Raw genomic sequence first — 22636 nt, forward strand, 5'->3', positions numbered from 1 at the left:
TTGATATACATGTTATTGATGTGTACTTTACTAGTGTTTATAACAACACCTCAGTATTTGATACTGGTTCAGTTACTAGGAGTAGTAACTCAAAACGGGAGTTGCAAAATAAACAAAGACTAGTTAAGGGCGAGGTGATGATGTGAGTTGGAAGCGCACACTCCCTTTACCTTCGGGATTAGTGTTGAACCTAAAATAAATGTTATTTGGTGTTTGCGTAGAGCATAATATGATTGGATCATGTTTATTGCAATACAATTATTCATTTAAGTCAAGGATAATTGTTATTGTGTTTACATGAATAACACCTTCCAAGGTCATACACCCAAGGTGAATGGTTTATTGAATCTCGATCATAGTAATACACATATTCATAATATTGGAACCAAAAGATGCAAAGTTAATAATGATAGTGCAACTTATATGTGGCACTGCCGTTTAGGTCATATTGGTGTAAAGCGCATGAAGAAACTCCATGCTGATGGGCTTTTGGAATCAGTTCATTATGAATCATTTGATGCTTGCGAACCATGCCTCGTGGGCAAGATGACTAAAACTCTGTTGTCCGGAACAATGGAGCAAGCAACTGACTTATTGGAAATAATACATACTGATGTATGCAATCCGATGAGTGTTGAGGCTCGCGGCGGGTATCGTTATTTTCTGATCTTCACACATGATTTGAGCAGATATGGGTATATCTACTTGATGAAACATAAGTCTGAAACATTTGAAAAGTTCAAAGAATTTTAGAGTGAAGTGGAAAATCATCGTAACAAGAAAATAAAGTTTCCGCGATCTGATTGTGGAGGAGAATATTTGAGTTATGAGTTTGGTCTTCATTTGAAACAATGCGGAATAGTTTTACAACTCATGCCACCTGGAACACTAGAGCGTAATGGTGTGTCCGAACGTCATAACCGTACTTTATTAGATATGGTGCAATCTATGATGTCTCTTACCGATTTATCACTATTGTTTCGGGGTTATGCATTAGAGACAGCTGCATTCATGTTAAGTAGGGCACCATCTAAATCCGCTGAGACGAGACCATATGAACTGTGGTTTAGCAAGAAACCTAAGTTATCTTTCTTAAAGTTTGGGGCTATTATGCTTATGTGAAAAAGTTTCAACCTGAAAAGCTCGAACCCAAATCAAAGAAATGCCTCTTCATAGGATACCCAAAGGAAACTATTGGGCACACCTTCTATCACAGATCCGAAGGCAAGATATTCGTTGCTAAGAATGGATCCTTTCTAGAGAAGAAGTTTCTCTCGAAAGAAGTGATTGGGAGGAATGTAAAACTTGATGAGGTAATTGTACCTTCTCCCGAATTGGAAAGTAGTTCATCACAGAAACCAGTTCTAGTGATTCCTAAACCAATTAGTGAGGAAGTTAATGATGATGATCATGAAACTCCAGATCAAGTTACTACCGAACCTCATAGGTCAACCAGAATACGTTCCGCACCAGAGTGGTACGGTAATCCTGTTCTGGAGGTCATGTTACTTCACCATGACGAACCTACGAACTATGAGGAAGTGATGATGAGCCCAGATTCCGCGAAATGGCTTGAAGCCATGAAATCTGAGATGAGATCCATGTATTAGAACAAAGTATGGACTTTGATTGACTTGCCTTTTGATCGGTGAACCATTAAGAATAAATGGATTTTCAAGAGGAAGACGGACACTGATAGTACTGTTACTATCTACGAAGCTCGAATTGTCACAAAAGGTTTTCGATAAGTTCAAGATGTTGACTACGATGAGATTTTCTCACTCGTAGCAATGCTTAAGTCTATCTGAATCATGTTAGCAATTGCCACATTTTATGAAATCTAGCAAATGGATGTCAAAACTGCATTCCTTAATGGATTTCTTAAAGAAGAGTTGTATATGATGCAACAAGAAGGTTTTGTCAATCCTAAAGGTGCTAACAAAGTGTGCAAGCTCCGACGATCCATCTATGGATTGATGCAAGCATCTCGGAGTTGGAATATATACTTTGATAAAGTGATCAAAGCATATGGTTTTATACAGACTTGCAGTGAAGCCTGTATTTACAAGAAAGTGATTGGGAGCACTACATCATTTGAATATATACTTTGATAAGTATGCGAATGACATATTGTTGATCGGAAATAATGTAGAATTTTCTAGAAAGCATAAAGGAGTGTTTGAAAATAGTTTTTCAAAGAAAGACCTCGATGAAGCTACTTACATATTAAGAATCAAGATCTATAGAGATAGATCAAGACGCTTTATATATTTTCAATGAGTACACACCTTGACAAGATTTTGAACTAGTTCAAAATGGAAAAGTCAAAGAAGGAGTTCTTGCCTATGTTGCAAGGTGTGAAGTTGAGTAAAGACACAAAACCCGACCATGGCAGAAAGTAGAAAGAGAATGAAAAGTCATTCCCCATGCCTCAGTCATAGGTTCTATAAAGTATGCTATGCTGTGTACCAGACCTGCTCTGTACCTCACCATAAGTTTGGTAAGAGAGTACAATAGTGATCCAAGAGTGGATCACTGGACAGCGGTCAAAATATCCTTAGTAGAATAAGGAAATGTTTCTCAGTTATGGAGGTGACAAAGAGTTCGTCATAAAGAGTTATGTTGATGCAAGCTTTGACACCGATCTGGATGACTCTAAGTCTCGATCTAGATACATATCAAAAGTGGGAGCAATTAGTTAGAGTAGCTCCATGCAAAGCATTGTAGACATAGAAAATTTGCAAAACACGCTCTAAATGTAGCAAACCCATTGACTAAATTTCTCTCACAAGCAAAACATGACCACTCTTTGGGTGTTAATCACATAGATATGTGAACTAGATTATTGACTCTAGTAAACCCTTTGGGTGTTAGTTACATGGAGATGTGAACTGATCACATAAAGATGTGAACTATTGGTGTTAAATGACGGTGTGAACTAGATTATTGACTCTAGTGCAAGTGGGAGACTAAAGAAAATATGCCCTAGAGGCAATAATAAAGTTGTTATTTATATTTCCTTATATCATGATAAATGTTTATTATTCATGCTAGAATTGTATTAACCGGAAACTTAGTACATGTGTGAATACATGGACAAACAGAATGTCACTAGTATGCCTCTACTTGACTAGCTCGTTGAATCAATGATGGTTATGTTTCCTAACCATAGACATGAGTTGTCATTTGATTAACAAGATCACATCATTAGAGAATGATGTGATTGACTTGACCCAACCGTTAGCTTATCACGATGATCGTTTAGTTTGTTGCTATTGCTTTCTCCATAACTTATACATGTTCCTATGACTATGAGATCATGCAACTCCCAAATGCCGGAGGAACACTTTGTGTGCTACCAAACGTCACAACATAACTGGGTGATTATAAAGGTGCTCTACAGGTGTCTCCGATGGTGTTTCTTGAGTTGGCATAGATCGAGATTAGGATTTGTCACTCCGATTGTCAGAGAGGTATCTTTGGGCCGTCTCGGTAATGCACATCACTATAAGCCTTGCAAGCAATGTGACTAATGAGTTAGTTACGGGGTGTTGCATTACGGAACAAGTAAACAGACTTGCTAATAACGATATTGAACTAGGTATGATGATACCGACGATCGAATCTCGGGCAAGTAACATATCGATGACAAAGGGAACAACATATGTTGTTATGCAGTTTGACCGATAAAGATCTTCGTAGAATATGTAGGAGCCAATATGAGCATCTAGGTTCCGCTATTGGTTATTGACCGGAGATGAGTCTCGGACATGTCTACATAGTTCAACCCGTAGGGTCCACACGCTTAATTTTCGGTGACAATTGGTATTATGAGTTTATGTGTTTTGATGTACCGAAGGTAGTTCGGAGTCCCGGATTTGATCACGAACATGACGAGGAGTCTCGAAATGGGCAAGACATAAAGATTGATATATTGTACGGCTATATTCGGACACTTGAAATGTTCCGGGTGATTTCGGATAAAATCGGAGTGCTGGAGGGTTACCAGAACCCCCCCCTCCCCGGGGGGGGGGGGGGAAGTTGGGCCTTCATGGGCCATAGGGAAGAGGGGAGGCAGCCCACAAGGGGCAGCCACGCCCCCTCCCTATAGGGAGTCCGAATTGGACTAGGGAGGGGGCGCGCCCCCCTTTCCTTCTCCTCTTCCTCTCCCTTCTTTCCCTCCCCTCCTCCTCCTAGTAGGACTAGGAAAGGAGGAATCCTACTCCTACTAGGAGGAGGATTCCTCCCCCCTTGGCGCGCCACTAGGGCTGGCCCGCCTCCCCCCTTGATCCTTTATATATGGTGGCAGGGGGAACCCTAGGACACACAAGTTGATTGTTTCCAGTCGTGTGCGGTGCCCCCCTCCTCCATATTCCACCTCGGTCATATCATAGCGGTGCTTAGGCGAAGCCCTATTCCGGTAGCATCATTATCACCGTCATCACACCGTCGTGCTGACGAAGCTCTCCCACGACAGTCTGCTGGATCGCGAGTTCGTGGGACGTCACCGAGCTGAACATGTGTAGATCGCGGAGGTGCCGTACTTTCGGTACTAGGATCGGTCGATCATGAAGACGCATGACTAGATCAACCACGTTGTCATAACGCTTCCACTTATGGTCTACGAGGGTACATAGGCAATACTCCCCCTCTCGTTGCTATGCATCACCATGATCTTGCGTGTGCGTAGGATTTTTTTTTAAATTACTGCGTTCCCCAACAGACCAATTCCTTTTAACTCTCTAAATAGATCTTAGTGAAGCATGAGAGTTTAATTCTTTCTATAAAATACCATGCTCTAACAAATATAAGTGAAGCAAAAGAACATTCTCCAAATAACAGTTTTCTATGTGAAGAGAAACATGCAATCCAAACTTCAAACGATATAAGTGAAGCACATGAAGCATTCTATAAAGCCGCACTCAAAAGATATAAGTGAAGTTCAATGAGCTTTATATAAATCAACCATGGACTATGCCATACCAGCATGGTGCATAAAATAAAAATGAAAACTAAAAGCAAAAGATGCTCCAAGATTTGCACATATCACATGAACGAAATGAATCCAAAAACATACCGATACTTGTTGAAGAAAGATGTGATGCCTTCTGGGGCATCCCCAAGCTTAGACGCTTGAGTCTCCTTGAATATTTACTTGGGGTTACTTGGGCATCCCCAAGCTTGATCTCTTTCCTCTCCTCCTCCTCATATCGAAACCTCCTCGATCTTTGATGACTTCATCCACACAAAACTCAACAGAAAGTTCGGTAAGATCCGTTAGTATAATAAAGCAAATCACTACTCTAAGTACTGTTGCAAATCAATTCATATTTTGTTTTTGCATTGTAGCTTCTGTAATATAAATTTTACATAGCTTATACTACCGATAAAAATCAATAGTTTCATCAAAATGAGCAAAACAATGCATCAAAAACAGAATCTATCTTAAACAGGACAGTTTGTAGTAATCTGAATACATTTCAAAAAGTTTCATCACCATTGGACGTTCCAGTAAAAAAATTGTAAAATCGAGCACTAGAGCCAAAGTTTATGTTTTGCACCGCACAAACCAACAAGCAATCTAAACATCCTAAAGGCAAATCTTGGCACATTATTTTTATAATACAATGGAATTGTACAAGGGGATAATTATTTTTGTGAGAATCTTCATGAAAAATTCTACATTGTTTCCATGAGCATGAACACAAGTGTTCAAGGTCGACCCTCACTTCTCCAATGCATAACTTCCAATCGCTTCTCTTTTGTGAAAAAGTTTTTAAGTTCCCCTCTATATTTTTTTGTTTCTAAACTTTATAAAAGCACTCAACAGAAACAAATGACTCTCTAAAACTTCCGAGTTGTCTCCCTGGTAGCGCTTTCTTTAAATCCATTAAGCTAGGCATAAAGTGCTCAAGTAACGAATCCACCCGGATCCCAAGGTATATCAAAGCCAATTTTAATTAACAATGATTTGTCATTTAGTAATGAGCACAAAGCAACATATATCAAGCAATGATGAAGTCTAACTCTCTTCCTATGCATTGACATGACATACAAGAACAATTCATGCTCATCAAGTAAAGGCCAATACATAGCATAAGTTGTTTCTTGCAATTTTATCGTGTTGGAAACATAAAGAGCGGAGATGTAGTTCCTATCTCATAATAATTGCAAGTAGGAGCAGCAAGCACATGAATATTATATTCATTAAAATTATCATGTGAAATAGTAAAATGCAACCCATCAATATAATCCTTAATAAGTGCAAACTTCTCCGATATAGTGTAGTTTGGAGAATTCAAAAAGATAATACGACGTTTAACATATGGTTTAACATAGGCATTAGAAGCATAATTATCATAACAATATTTAAGTATAGCAAAATTTTCAGATTTGTAAAGAGTAGCATCATACTTTTCAATCAAAGAAGCAATTTCATAAGCACCCTTAAAAGCAACAAATTCTTCAATTTATTTGATATCAAAGTAATTATACACACCTTTGGCATAAGAAGATACGATTCCATCATCAATAAATTCACATTGGTAGGGAAGGTGTTTCTTAGGGTCTTCAGAACAACAAGTAACATCATATAATTCACATAAATTCCAAGCATAGCATTGCATAGTATTAATTTGATGTTGTAAAAGTTTCCCTTTTTCAGATAAACGATGTCGCACAAAACAAGCATGCTCATCTAATGATTTTCCCTCAACTAAGCTAGTTGGGTTTTCAGCACGAGCACAAATGGATCGAAGATGATCCAAGTAGAAAGCTTCAGTAGTATGATATATTTTGGGTGGTTCTTCAACCATTGGTTTAGCAGGTACAACTATTTTTTTGGTATTTTGCGTTTCCTACCCATAACTAAAGATAGAAAACAAGAGCACAAAATAAAAATTACTTAGTGATAAAGCAGACCAGCACACACGAGAATATTCACCCCACGCTATTGCTCCCTGGCAACGGCGCCAGAAAAAGGTCTTGATAAGCCACAAGTATAGGGGATCATGTGTAGCCTTTTTTGATAAATAAGAGTGTCGAACCCAACAAGGAGCTAAAGGCAGAACAAATATTCCCTCAAGTTCTATCGACCACCGATACAACTCTACGCACACTTGACGTTTGTTTTATCGGAAACAAGTATGAAACTATTTTGTAGGTTTGATGCTAGAACTACTTTGCAAGAATAAACTAGAAGTACTTTGCAAGATAATAAAAGTTAGGTGTTTAGTAAAAGGGTTTTTGTCAACAAGAAAGTAATTTGTCCCTTGGCAATCGATAACAAGTACCAGTAATCATTCTTGCAACTTTATATGAGGGAGAGGCATGAGCTAACATACTTTCTCTACTTGGATCATATGCACTTACGATTGGAACTCTAGCAAGCATCTGCAACTACTAAAGATCATTAAGGTCGTGAAACCCAACCATAACATTAAGTATCAAGTCCTCTTTACTCCCATACGCCATAACCCACCTACTCGGGTTTAAGTTTCTCTCACTCTCGCAACCCACCGTAAGCAAATCATGAACATATTGCAACATCCTACAGCAGGGGCCCCTCATGTTTGCGTGAGAACGGAGGGCACCGTAGGACAACACCATAAATAAAATATACAATCATACCAACCAATATCATGATTAACCCATAGGAGAAAACAGATCTATCCGAACATCATAGGATAACCATAGATCATTGGGAAATAATATATGGAGTTGAGCACCATGTTTAAGTAGAGATTACAACAGGGATAAGAGGTGTTACACCGCTAAAAAGAGGGAGAGAGAGTTGGTGTTGGCGGTAGCAAGATTGTTGATGTAGATCGCCATCCCGATCGTTGCCCTGGTGGCACTCCAGCGCCACCGAAAGCGAGGGGGAGAGAGAGCCCCTCTCCTTCTTCTTCTTCCTTGGCCCCCCTAGATGGGAGGATAGTTCCCCCTTTGTTCCTTGGTCTCCATGGTGGCGGAGGGGCGGGAGCCCCTCTGAGATTGGATCTCCCTCTCCGTTCTCTTCTGTTTTGCGCTCCTCAGATCTAGCCCTTCACGGTTTCTTAAATTCCCGGAGATCCGTAACTCCGAGTGCGCTGAAATTTTTACATGATTTTTCGCATAAATTATCTTTCGTGTGCCAGAAGAAGGGCCCCAACCGACCTTCGAGGAGGGCACAAGACACCTGGGCGCGCCAGGGGGTGCCTAGCGTGCCCTGGTGGGTTGTGGGCTCTATGAGCCCCTGTTTGCGTTGATTCCACCTCCTAAAAATCACATATATTCCAAAATAATTCTCCTTCAATTTTTACCGCGTCTGGACTTTGTTTGATATGGATTTTCTGTGAAACAAAAACATGCAACAAATAGGAACTGACATGCACTAGATAAGTAAGTTAGTCCAAATAAAACATATAAAAAGTTGCCAAAAGTTTGTAAAAGTTGTATAATATTGGCATGAAACAATCAAAAATTATAGATACGACGGAGACGTATCAGCTATAGAATGGTAATTGATTTTAGAAATTTAAACAAAGCAACTAGAAAAGATCATTACCCTCTACCTTTTATTGATCAAATGCTAGAAAGATTATCTAAGCACACACACTTTTGCTTCCTTGATGGATACTTTGGTTTTTCACAAATACACGTTTCTCAACCTGATCAAGAAAATACCACTTTTACTTGTCCCTTTGGAACTTATGCTTATAGACGTATGCCTTTTGGTTTATGCAATGCACCTGCTACCTTTCAAACATGTATGGCTACTGATACGTCTCCAACGTATGCCTTTTGTTTTATGCTTATAGAGTTAGTAAAATCGTTTAACCCGAGTAGGAGAGAGTTCAGAGTCCCAGAGTAAGGATCAAGGAGTAAAAGATCCTAATACCACCCAGATGGCGACGTGGGCCCGTAAGGCACACAACCATGTTAGTAAAAGTTTTTGTAATGTCTAGACTCGACTTCGGCCAAGGAGTGTGGAAGGGGGATTCCTACAGGCAGCCGGCTCTAATACCAACTTATGACGCCCCCGATTCAATCGTACACTAATCATATACGCAAACGTGTACGATCAAGATCAGGGACTCACGGGAAGATATCACAACACAACTCTACAAATAAAATAAGTCATACAAGCATCATATTACAAGCCAGGCCCACGAAGGCTCAAATACAAGAGCTCGATCATAGACGAGTCAGCGGAAGCAACAATATCTGAGAACAGACATAAGTTAAACAAGTTTGCCTTAAGAAGGCTAGCACAAACTGGGATACAGATCGAAAGAGGCGCATGCCTCCTGCCTGGGATCCTCCTAGTCTACTCCTGGTCGTCGTCAGCGGGCTGCACGTAGTAGTAGGCACCTCCCGAGTAATAGTAGACGTCGTCGACGGTGGCGTCTGGCTCCTGGGCTCCAACGTCTGGTCGCAACAATCGAGTATAGAAAAGGGGGGGAAAGAGGGAGCAAAGCAACCGTGAGTACTCATCCAAAGTACTCGCAAGCAAGGAGCTACACTACATATGTATGCATTGGTATCAAATGGAATAAGGGTATCATATGTGGACTGAACTGCAGAAAGCCGGAATAAGAGGGGGATAACTAGTCATGTCGAAGACTACGCTTCAGGTAACCTCCATCTTGTAGCAGGATAAGGGAGTAGATCGTAAGTTTGCCAAGTAGCATCGTGTAGCATAATCCTAACAGATGATCCTCCCCTCGTCGCCCTGTGAGAGAGCAATCACCAGTTGTATTTGGCACTTGGAAGGGTGTGTTTTATTAAGTATCCGGTTCTAGTTGTCATAAGGTCAAGGTACAACTCCAAGTCGTCCTGTTACCGAAGATCACAGCTATTCGAATAGATTAACTTCCCTGCAGGGGTGCACCACATAACCCAACACGCTCGATCCCATTTGGCCGGACACACTTTCCTGGGTCAGGCCCGGCCTCGGAAGATCAACACGTCGCAGCCCTACCTAGGCACAACAGAGAGATCAGCACGCCGGTCTAAATCCTATGGCGCAGGGGTCTGAGCCCATTGCCCATTGCACACCTGCACGTTGCGTACGCGGCCGGTGAGCAGACCTAGCCTCCCTTATACAAGAGCAGGCGTTCCAGTCCAACCCGGCGTGCGCTGCTCGGTTGCTGACATCACGAAGGCTTCGACTGATACCACGACATCGAGTTCCCATAACTATCCCCGTGTAGATGGTTAGTGCGTATAGGCCAGTAGCCAGACTCAGATCAAATACCAAGATCTCATTAAGTGTGTTATCTTGAAATAATCGCGAACGCCGACCAGGGCCAGGCCCACCTCTCTCCTAGGTGGTCTCAACCTGCCCTGTCGCTCTGCCACAAAGTAACCGTCAGGGGCCTTCGGGAAGTCAGGCCCACCTCTACCGCGATGGAGCCACCTGCCCCTTCAGCCCCCAACATCGGAATCACTCACGGGAACTCCTACGAGCCGACCCGACTTTAATCACCAGAAGTATCATATATTATGTATATAAGTATATACCCGTGATCAACTCCCGAGTGATCACGGCCCGATAGTATAGCATGGTAGACAAACAAGAATGTAGGGCCACTGATGGTAAACTAGCATCCTATACTAAGCATTAGGATTGCAGGTAAAGGTAACAACAGTAGTAGCAAGGACAGGCTATGCATCAGGATAGGATTAACAGAAAGCAGTAACATGCTACACTACTCTAATGCAAGCAGTATAGAGGAGAGTAGGCGATCTGGTGATCAAGGGGGGGGGCTTGCCTGGTTGCTCTAGCAAGAGAGAGGGGTCGTCAACACCGTAGTTGTATTGGGTAGCAGCGGCGTCGGTCTCGGTGTCTAGCGAGAGAAGAGGGGGGAGAAACAATAAATATAATGCAAACAAATGCATGATGATGCATGACATGACAAAGCATAAAGCTAGGTGTGCCCTAACGCGGTACGAGGTGGTACCGGTGAAGGGGGAAACATCCGGGAAATTATCCCCGGTGTTTCGTGTTTTCGGATAGACGAACCGGAGGGGGAAAGTTGCGTGTTTGCTATGCTAGGGATGCATGGCGGATGAACAGGCTGCGTATCCAGATTCGTCTCGTCGTTCTGAGCAACTTTCTTATACAAAGTTTTTTCATCCGAGCTACGGTTTAAAATATATGATTTTCTAAAGATTTTATTAATTTGTGGAATTTAATTAATTATTTAAATTAATTCAAAATTGTATTTATGACATCAGCATGATGTCATGCTGACGTTAGGAGTCAACAGGGTTGACTGTTCAACCTGACCAGTGGGTCCCACTGGTCAGTGACACATTTTAATTAAACAATTTAATTAACCTAATTAGTATTAGTTAGGGGGTGGGCCCCACTATCATACTAATTAATTAGCTAATTAACTAACCAGGTTAATTAGATAACTAATGTTTAATTAGTTTAATTATTTGATTAGTTTAACTAATGTTTAATTAACCAAAATTAACTAACCAAGTTAATTAGATAACTAATGTTTAATTTTATTTTTCTTTTTTCTTTTTTAAAAAAAATACGTTCTGTGGGCGGCACCACATGTCAAAGGCACGGAGGCCTTAGCGGGCACAGGGCGGTGCGGGTGCGGGCGTGAGCCCGACTGGGCACTGGGCAAGGCCAGCCGCGGGGTGGGGCTCGGCGTTTGGCGCCAGCGAGGCACGACCGGCCGGAGTGGCATAGGGCGGCGGAGCCGTGCAGCAGCGGGAGTGGCGGCGGGAGTAGGCACGGGCGGCTGGGCGCAGGTGGGTGCGGCCAGGGCGCGGAGGAAGTGGAGCACGCGCAGGGGAGCAGAACTCTGGGCGCGGGCGCGGCAAGCGCGTCGAGGGGGAAGCAGGGGGCGGTGGCGCGCTGTAGAGGGAGCAAGCGGGTGGGGCATGCGGCGAGCGCGTGCACGCGAGGCGCACAGATGAGGTGCGATGGCGAGCCGCGGCGTGCGCGCGACGCGATTGTGGTGGTGCGGGGCCGCGGTGAGCACGGGCGGGCGCGGTGGCTGCGCACGGCGACAAGCGCGCGCGGGGGCTGCGGGCGAGGCCATGGCCGATGCGGTGATGGAGAAAACGGCAAGGGCGGGCGCGCGCGAAGGACGGGGGCCGCGCGAGCGGGCGCGGCTGCGATCGCGTGGGAGTGCGCGTGCACCACGACACGAGGAGCAGAGGCGGGGCGGCGTCAGTGGCCATAGCGTCGGCGAGGTCGCGCGGTAGCAGCAGAGCAGTAGGGGGGGCGGCGGAGACGAGTGCGGCGGCGGGGCTCACATTGCCGGTAGGGGAGTGGCAGCGGGGCGCGAGGTGGAGGTCGAGGACGTCGCGCATAGGAGGAAGCAGGACGGTGGGGAAGTCCGGCGAGGCGTTCTCCGGCGAGGTCCAGGCGCGGGCTCCGGTCGGCAACGACCGAGGTGGCCGTGATGGCGCGGCGACGGGGTCGGGTCGCCCGATCCCGATCCAATCGGGGTGTGGGAGTGGGAGTGGTGAGTGGGGTCGTGGGGTTAGGGTTTGGTCGTGGGGGGGGGGATAAGGGAGGCGGGGGTGGTGGTCGGTTGGGCCGGTGTGCTGTGCCGAAGCCCAGTGGGGGGCCTTTCTCTCTTTTCCTTTTTTTTGTTAGTTTGTTTTCTATTTTCTTTTATTTCTTTCCCTTTTCTGTTTTATTTATTTTAAATCACTTAGTCACTATATAAAAAAATGTGTTCTCTCTACTAAAATTATCCTTGCAATATTCGGCACCCACCGAACATTTTTGCTTAATAATTTGAAAACTTTGATTATTGACATTAACTTAAATTTGAATTTTGAAGCGGTGTCGAATTAACCCGAGATTAACTACAGTGATCGAGGTGACATGGCACCATTAACGTGAGATTATGGTAGCATGATTATCCGGGCGTTACAAATCTCCTCCACTACAAGAAATCTCGTCCCGAGATTTAGGAGGTAGAAGGAAACAGTGCGGGGTATTCATCACGCAGGCGGTCCTCGCGTTCCCAAGTGGCTTCGTCTTCAGAGTGATTCGACCACTGGACTTTGAGGAACTTGATCGCCTTCTGACGTGTGCAGCATTCAGCTTGTTCGAGAATGCGAACCAGATCCTCTTTATAGGAGAGGTCCTGTTGCAATTCGAGCACTTCATGATCCACTGCTCGTATTGGATCCTTGAAGCAACGGCGGAGCTGTGACACCTGGAACACATTGTGAACCTGAGAAAGGTTCGGTGGAAGCTCCAGTTGATATGCCACTTTTCCACGCCTTTCAAGAATAGTGAAGGGACCGATATAGCGAGGAGCTAGCTTGCCCTTGATCCCGAAGCGGTGAGCACCCTTCATTGGTGTAACTCGAAGATAAGCCTTTTCGCCAGGTTGATAGACCATGTCTTTGTGATGACGGTCATACTGACTCTTCTGACGTGACTGAGCAGTCTTGAGATTCTCACGAATAATGCGGACTTGTTCTTCAGCCTATTGGATAATATCCGGACTGAAGAGTGGACGTTCCCCAGTTTCTGACCAGTTCAGCGGGGTCCGACACTTTCGTCCATATAGCACTTCGAAGGGGGACATCTTCAGACTAGCTTGATAGCTATTATTATAAGAGAACTCGGCATATGGAAGAGATTCTTCCCATTTCTTGCCGAAGGAAATTACACAAGCTCGAAGCATGTCTTCGAGAACTTGGTTGACACGTTCAACCTGTCCTTGCGACTGAGGATGAAACGTCGTACTGAACGACAGGTGAGTTCCCATAGCTTCTTGGAAACTTGCCCAAAATCTTGAAGTGAATGAGCTGCCACGGTCTGAACTGATAACCAGTGGAATACCGTGAAGTGAAACAATTCTGGACATGTAGAGAGTAGCAAGCTGACTAGCAGTGGTTGTCTCTTTGACCGCCAGAAAATGTGCAACTTTAGAAAGGCGGTCAATGACGACAAGAATATCATCATTACCTTTCTGCGATTTGGGATATCTAGTGACGAAGTCCATTTCAACATGGTCCCATTTCCATTCAGGAATAGAGATAGGTTGCAGAGTTCCAGCAGGCCTTTGATGATCTGCTTTGATACGACGACAAATGTCACACTCAGCAACATAACGAGCAATATCCTACTTCATATTAGACCACCAGAATCTTTGACGGATGACCTGGTACATCTTTGTACTACCAGGATGAATAGACAAAGGCGTATCATGAGCTTCTTTCATAACCTCTTTAGTCTGATCCAGGTTTTTCCTCAAACGTGGTACCACTAGGCGGCCTTTGAAGTACAAGGCGCCATCATCGGCGATAGAGAAGAAGGAGGGCTTTCCTTCTGCTAGATGTCGTTTAATCTTATGGACTTCAGAGTCATAACCTTGAATAGTCTTTATACCAGCTACGAGATCTGGTACGACAGCCAGGGTATTTAGATAACCCTTAGTAACAACACGAAGATTCATCTTCTGAAACTCTGGGGGAGGGGGGCAAGTGCTCTAGGAGGAACAATATGAAGGTTCAGCTTTCTAAATTCTAAGACAAGCGAAGGCTAAACTTTGTAAACCTGGAGGTGATTGCAGTAAGACTTGCGGCTCAAGGCATTAGCCATTACATTGTCCTTGCCGGGGGTATAGGATATACACACGTCAAAGTCTGCAACAGTCTCCATCCATCTTTGCTGACGGAGGTTCAGATCTGGCTGAGTAAACAGATACTTCAGACTTTGGTGGTCGGTGAAGATCTCGCAACGATTACCGAGAAGGTAATGTCGCCACTGCTTTAGTGCATGAATGACAGCAGCAAGCTCGAGGTCGTGAACTGGGTAGTTTTCTTCGTGAGGGCGCAGTTGACGAGAGGCATAAGCAATCACTCTACGCTCTTGCATTAGGACACAGCCTAATCCATGACGGGAAGCGTTGCAGTAAATGACGAAGTCCTTCTTAGTATCAGGTGGAGCAAGCACTGGGGCAGAAGTTAACTTGTCTTTGAGCGCCTAGAAACTTTCCTGACACTTGTCTGTCCATTCGAACTTGACACCCTTATGCAACAGATTAGTCAGAGGCCTGGCGATCTTGGAGAAGTTCTCGATGAATCAACGACAATAGCTGGCGAGACCGAGAAAACTTCGGACTTGCTTGACATTCTTCGGAGGAGTCCAATCGAGAATAGCCTGAACTCGTTCAGGGTTGACGACAATACCATCCTTGGAGATGACATGCCCAAGATAGGTTACTTCGGGGAGCCAGAATTCACACTTGGAATACTTAGCATACAGTTGATGCTCCCGAAGCTTTTCCAGCACAAGACGAAGATGTTCAACATGTTCTTCCTCGTTCTTGGAAAATACAAGGATATCGTCCAGATAAACCACGACGAACTTGTCGAGGTAATCCATGAATATATAGTTCATCAGACGAGAGAAGGTGGCGGGAGCATTCGTTAAGCCGAATGACATGACGGTGTACTCATATGATCCATACCGAGTCACGAAGGAGGTTTTTGGGATGTCCTCTTCACGAACATGGATCTGGTGGTAACCCAACCTCAAGTCGAGTTTGGAGAACACTGATGAGCCAGCCAGTTGATCATAAAGATCATTGATCCGAGGAAGAGGATATTTATTCCGAATGGTAGCTTGGTTTATAGGACGGTAGTCTTGGACTAATCGGTTTGTCCCATCCTTCTTCTTGACAAAGAGAGAAGGTGCTCCCCAAGGAGAGCAACTTGGGCGAATGAAACCTTTGACAAGAGATTTGTCGATTTCCTCCTTAAGCTCAATGAGTTCATGCGGCGGCATCTTGTAGGGTTGTTTAGCTATAGGGGTGGTGCCGGGTTTCAAATCGATGATGAATTCGACAGCTCTAGCAGGGGGAATCCCTGGAAGTTCTTCCGGAAAGACGTCTTGGAATTCACGAACGATGGGAATGTTTTCAATGCCCTCGAGTGGTGCAGCGTTCAGCGCATTCAAGGCATAAAGTCGTGCCTCGGCGTTCTGAACTAGATGAGCTTGGTAAGCAATTATTTCATCAGAAGGGTGTAGCAGATGGACGACCTTAGTGGCGCAAACTATAGAAGCAGTATGCGCTTTCAACCAATCCATCCCCAGAATGAGGTCTATGTTAGATGACTTCAGGATAATGGGAGAGGCATAGAATTCCAGCCCTTCGATTTCCACGGGGACGTCGATGCCAACCAGTGAGGTTTGGCATTGTCCCACGGGGTTTTTTACCAATACCGAAGTGTTCATCTCCTCACACTTAATGTCATCCTTGTATGCAAAATCTTCTGACATGAATGAATGCGATGCTCCTGAATCAAATAAAACAGATGCAGGTACTGAATTTACGAGGAGTGTACCCATCACAGTAGCAGGCTGGTCTTGAGCTTCATTAAGATCAACGTGGTTGGCATGAACACGACCATAAGACCTAGCATTGTTGTTGCGAGGCTGGTTGTTTCCACGGCCAGCTGTAGGGAGGGCCAGTTGATTCTGGTTCTGGTTGCATTCCCTAGCACGGTGTCCTGGTTGACCACACCTGAAGCACAAACCATTATTGGGAGTGGGAACAGGAGCTTGGGGTGGTGGCGCTGGAAGCCTTGGCTGCCTAGTTGGTGGGGGAGGCAGACGTGGTGCAACATATGACTGCCTTGGAGCAGGTGCAGTTGGCTGATACATGCTGTTGGGAATCCATATCCTACGCTTCTGCGAAGACGGGCCCGAAGATGAGCCCGTGTCATGGTTGCGCCTGTGAGAGCTCTGGTATTCCTGCAGACCAGTTTCGACATTGATGGCCTTGTTCACCAGGGTGGCGAAATCAACAAAGTCGTGCACTAGAAGTGCGAGCTTGATATCAGCTTAAAGGCCATCACGGAACTTCTCCTGTCTGCGTGCATCAGTTGCAATGTCTTCTTCATCATAGCGGGACAAGTCCAGAAACTCCCGCTGATAAGCTTCCACAGTTTTGTTGCCTTGGGTGAGGCTGCGGAACTCGCGCTTCTTACGGTCCATGACTCCCTGAGGAATGAAGCGAGCACGGAAAGCAGCTTAGAAGTCTGGCCAGGTGATGATTGTTCCAACTGGCAAAGTACGCCTGTGGCTGTCCCACCATTGAGCAGCGGGTCCCTTCAGGAAGAAGGAAGCAAAGGTGACATAGCTGGCAGGGGCCACATCAGCAGACTCCATCTCATAGGTGATGTCACGGAGCCAGTCATCAGCATCCAGAGGCTGAGTTGAGTTGCGGTACACAGTTGGGTTCAGGCGCATGAAATCCTGCAGAGTTACTGGGGTTGGTTGCTGGTTCATATTGGGGTGAGGAAACTGAGCCATCATATTCTCCATGAACTGGCGATTCATCTCAAGCTGTTGGATCATACCAGTCATGTACTCAGGCGGTGGTGGGGCGTTGCCACCACGACCACGACCACCTGGTCTAACCATCCTGCTAATATATAACAGGAGTAGTTCAGCATTGAGAAATTGTGAGGACAAGAATCATTCATGAAGAAACATGCATAATGAAAGGAACACGATAGATACTACATAGTAGTTGGCACATCTTACAAAAGTGATCATGCATAGAGTTCGGTACACAGAGTTCAGTACACAGACTAAGATCATCATAGGCGGCACGCAGGCTCGCGGCGAATGCATCTAACACTAACAAGCAATTCTACATCAGTCCCACGTGGTACTGCGGAGGTAGCTGTAGCCTGAAAGCTGGTAGTGTGGCATCGGGAGCTCCACGTCGGCAACCTGGGGTCCGCGGGTACTCTGGTGCAGAACCCGACGCTCAAGTGGCAGAAGAGGACCAAGTGCGGGAGAGTAGCCTCCCACATCTGGCCAACCGATGCCCTGGGGCATCACGATCCTGGCTAGGTAGATCGCAGAACGTGGCAGCTCTCTGGATCCGACAAAGGGGTGCAACATCGTCAGAGCACAGTAAAGGTGCTGACGTGTGGTGTACAACTCGTGGCGAAGAGCTCGGTTAGCTCGATCCAGCCCATCAGCATGCAGAACCAAGTTCTAATGGTAGAAGGGCTCTCGAGTGACAGTGGAGTAGGCACCAGTGTAGTAACCCTCCGCACCAACATCGGATGCGATAGCAATGTGCCTGAAGGGGGAGGTGTCCAACTCCTGATACTCTCCACGAAGACGTGTCAGAGCAGCATAAGCAGCATTGTGGACCGCCATATCGATAATCACTCCAACACCATGAGCAGTGTGCAGAACGGTAGTGGAGTCATACTCCCGAGAGTAGAGGTGGACGATGGCACGGTACTGCTCCTGGTTGAAGTCCTGATACCACCCAGATGGCGACGTGGGTCCGTAAGGCACACAACCATGTTAGTAAAAGTTTTTGTAATGTCTAGACTCGACTTCGGCCAAGGAGTGTGGAAGGGGGATTCCTACAGGCAGTCGGTTCTGATACCAACTTGTGACGCCCCCGATTCAATCGTACACTAATCATACACGCAAACGTGTACGATCAAGATTAGGGACTCACGGGAAGATATCACAACACAACTCTACAAATAAAATAAGTCATACAAGCATCATATTACAAGCCAGGGCCACGAAGGCTCGAATACAAGAGCTCGATCATAGACGAGTCAGCGGAAGCAACAATATCTGAGAACAGACATAAGTTAAACAAGTTTGCCTTAAGAAGGCTAGCACAAATTGGGATATAGATAAAGAGGCGCATGCCTCCTGGCTGGGATCCTCCTAGACTACTCCTGGTTGTCGTCAGCGGGCTGCACGTAGTAGTAGGCACCTCCCGAGTAATAGTAGTTGTCGTCGACGGTGGCGTCTGGCTCCTGGGCAACAATGTCTGGTCGCAGCAATCGAGTATAGAAAAGGGGGAAAAGAGGGAGCAAAGCAACCGTGAGTACTCATCCAAAGCACTCGCAAGCAAGGAGCTACACTACATATGTATGCATTGGTATCAAATGGAATAAGGGTATCATATGTGGACTGAACTGCAGAAAGCCGGAATAAGAGGGGGATAACTAGTCCTGTCGAAGACTATGCTTCTGGTAACCTCCATCTTGCAGCAGGAGAAGAGAGTAGATGGTAAGTTCACCAAGTAGCGTCGTGTAGCATAATCCTAACCGATGATCCTCCCCTCGTCGCCCTATGAGAGAATGATCACCGGTTGTATCTGGCACTTGGAAGGGTGTGTTTTATTAAGTATCCGGTTCTAGTTGTCATAAGGTCAAGGTACAACTCCAAGTCGTCCTGTTACCGAAGATCACGACTATTCGAATAGATTATCTTTCCCGTAGGGGTGCACCACATAACCCAACACGCTCGATCCCATTTGGCCGGACACACTTTCCTGGATCAAGCAGGGGTGCACCACATAACCCAACATGTCGCAGCCCTACCTAGGCACAACAGAGAGGTCAACACGCCGGTCTAAATCCTATGGCGCAGGGGTCCGGGCCCATCGCCCATTGCACACCTGCATGTTGCGTACGCGGCCGGTGAGCAGACCTAGCCTCCCTTATACAAGAGCAGGCGTTCCAGTCCAACCCGGCGCGCGCCGCTTAGTCGCTGACGTCACGAAGGCTTCGGCTGATACCACGACGTCGAGTGCCCATAACTGTCCCCGCGTAGATGGTTAGTGCGTATAGGCCAGTAGCCAGACTCAGATCAAATACCAATATCTCGTTAAATGTGTTATCTTGAAATAACCGCGAACGCCGACCAGGGCCAGGCCCACCTCTCTCCTAGGTGGTCTCAACCTGCCTGTCGCTCCGCCATAAAGTAACCGTCGGGGGCCTTCGGGAACTCAGGCCCACCTCTACCGGGATGGAACCACCTGCCCCTTCAGCCCCCAACATCGGAATCACTCGCGGGTACTCCTACGAGCCGACCCGACTTTAATCACCACAAGTATCATATATTATGTATATAAGTATATACCCGTGATCAACTCCCGAGTGATCATGGTCCGATAGTATAGCATGGCAGACGGACAAGAATGTAGGGCCACTGATGGTAAACTAGCATCCTATACTAAGCATTAGGATTGCAGGTAAAGGTAACAACAGTAGTAGCAAGGACAGGCTATGCATCAGGATAGGATTAACGGAAAGCAGTAACATGCTACACTACTCTAATGCAAGCAGTATAGAGGAGAGTAGGCGATCTGGTGATCAAGGGGGGGGGGCTTGCCTGGTTGCTCTGGCAAGAGAGAGAGGTCGTCAACACCGTAGTCGTACTGGGTAGCAGCGGCGTCGGTCTCGGTGTCTAGCGAGAGAAGAGGGGGGAGAAACAATAAATATAATGCAAACAAATGCATGACGATGCATGACATGACAAAGCATAAAGCTAGGTGTGCCCTAACACGGTACGAGGTGGTACCGGTGAAGGGGGGAAACATCCGGGAAATTATCCCCGGTGTTTCGCGTTTTTGGACAAATGAACTAGAGGGGGAAAGTTGCGTGTTTGCTATGCTAGGGATGCGCGGCGGACAAACGGGCTGCGTATCCGGATTCGTCTCGTCGTTCTGAGCAACTTTCATGTACAAAGTTTTTTCATCCGAGCTACGGTTTAAAATATATGATTTTCTAAAGATTTTATTAATTTCTAGAATTTAATTAATTATTTGAATTAATTCAAAATTGTATTTATGACATCAGCATGATGTCATGCTGACGTTAGGAGTCAACAGGGTTGACTGGTCAACCTGACCAGTGGGTCCCACTGGTCAGTGACACATTTTAATTAAACAATTTAATTAACCTAATTAGTATTAATTAGGGGGTGGGCCCCATTGTCATACTAATTAATTAGCTAATTAACTAACCAGGTTAATTAGATAACTAATGTTTAATTATTTGATTAGTTTAATTAATCAAAATTAATTAAGTTAATTAATTCTTTAATCAATTAATTAATTATTTTATTTTTATTTTTCTTTTTTCTTTTTTAAAATACGTTCTAGGGGCGGCCCCACATGTAAAAGGCACGGAGGCCTTAGCGGGCACAGGGTGGTGCGGGTGCGGGCGTGAGCCCGACTGGGCACTGGGCAAGGCCAGCCGCGGGGTGGGGCTCGGCGTTTGGCGCCGGCGAGGCACGACCGGCCGGAGTGGCGTAGGGCGGCGGAGCCGTGCAGCAGCGTGAGTGGCGGCGGGAGTAGGTACGGGCGGCTGGGCGTAGGTGGGTGCGGCCAGGGCGCGGAGGAAGTGGAGCAGGCGCAGGGGAGCAGAACTCCGGGCGTGGGCACGGCGAGCGCGTCGAGGGGGAGCAGGGGGCGGTGGCGCGCTGCAGAGGGAGCAAGCGGGCGGGGCGCGCGGCGAGCGCGTGCGCGCGAGGCGCACAGGTGAGGTGCGACGGCGAGCCGCGATGTGCGCGCGACGCGATTGTGGTGGTGCGGGGCCGCGGTGAGCACGGGCGGGCGCGGTGGCTGCGCACGGCGACGAGCGCGCGCGGGGGCTGCGGGTGAGGCCATGGACGATGCGGCGATGGCAAAAACGGCAAGGGCGGGCGCGCGCGGAGGACGGGGCCGCGCGAGCGGGCGCGACTGCGGTCGCGTAGGCGTGCGCGTGCACCACGGCACGAGGAGCAGAGGCGGGGCGGCGTCAGCGGCCACGGCATCGGTGAGGTCGCGCGGCAGCAGCAGAGGAGTAGGGGGGGGCGGAGGCGAGTGCGGCGGCGGGGCTCACATTGCAGGTAGGGGAGTGGCAGCGGGGCGCGAGGTGCAGGTCGAGGACGTCCTGCGTAGGCGGAAGCAGGCCGGTGGGGAAGTCCGGCAAGGCGTTCTCCGACGAGGTCTAGGCGCGGGCTCCGGTCGGCGATGACCGAGGTGGCCGCGATGGCGCGGTGATGGGGTCGGGTCGCCCGATCCCGATCCAATCGGGGGGGGGGGAGTGGGAGTGGTGAGTGGGGTCGTGGGGTTAGGGTTTGGTTGTGGGGGGATAAGGGAGGCGGGGGAGGTGGCCGGTTGGGCCGGTGTGCTGTGCCGAAGCCCAGTGGGGGGCCTTTCTCTCTTTTCCTTTTTTTTGTTAGTTTGTTTTCTATTTTCTTTTATTTCTTTCCCTTTTCTGTTTTATTTATTTTAAATCACTTAGTCACTATATAAAAAAATGTGTTCTCTCTACTAAAATTATCCTTGCAATATTCGGCACCCACCGAACATTTTTGCTTAATAATTTGAAAACTTTTATTGTTGACATTAACTTAAATTTGAATTTTGAAGCGGTGTCGAATTAACCCGAGATTAACTACAGTGACCGAGGTGACATGGCACCATTAACGTGAGATTACGGTAGCATGATTATCCGGGCGTTACACTATGTTTGATGAAGATGATGTTTTTGAGAATATATTTGCTGCAATTAATGTTTGTCCCAAGCTTGGGGATGCTACGCTTAATGAAGATGATATTTTTAGTCTCTCAAGTTTTGATATGCAAATTTATAATGATGATAGCATGCCTCCTACTTATGATAATTATTGTGATGATACATATGCTATAAAAAGTAGTGATGATTATATTTATAAAACTTGTCATGATTATGATTATCCTTTTTCTGAACATTACTCTTTTAATGTGGAAACAATTTATAGTATTCAAGTCTCTTATGATACTCCCACTATTCCGATTAAGAAGAAATTTGCTTATGTGGAGAGTAATAAAATTTCTATGCTTGTAGATCA

The sequence above is a fragment of the Triticum urartu genome, chromosome 6A (assembly GCF_056163025.1).
Source record: "Triticum urartu cultivar PI428250 chromosome 6A, HENAU_Tu73, whole genome shotgun sequence".
Classification (NCBI taxonomy): domain Eukaryota; kingdom Viridiplantae; phylum Streptophyta; class Magnoliopsida; order Poales; family Poaceae; genus Triticum; species Triticum urartu.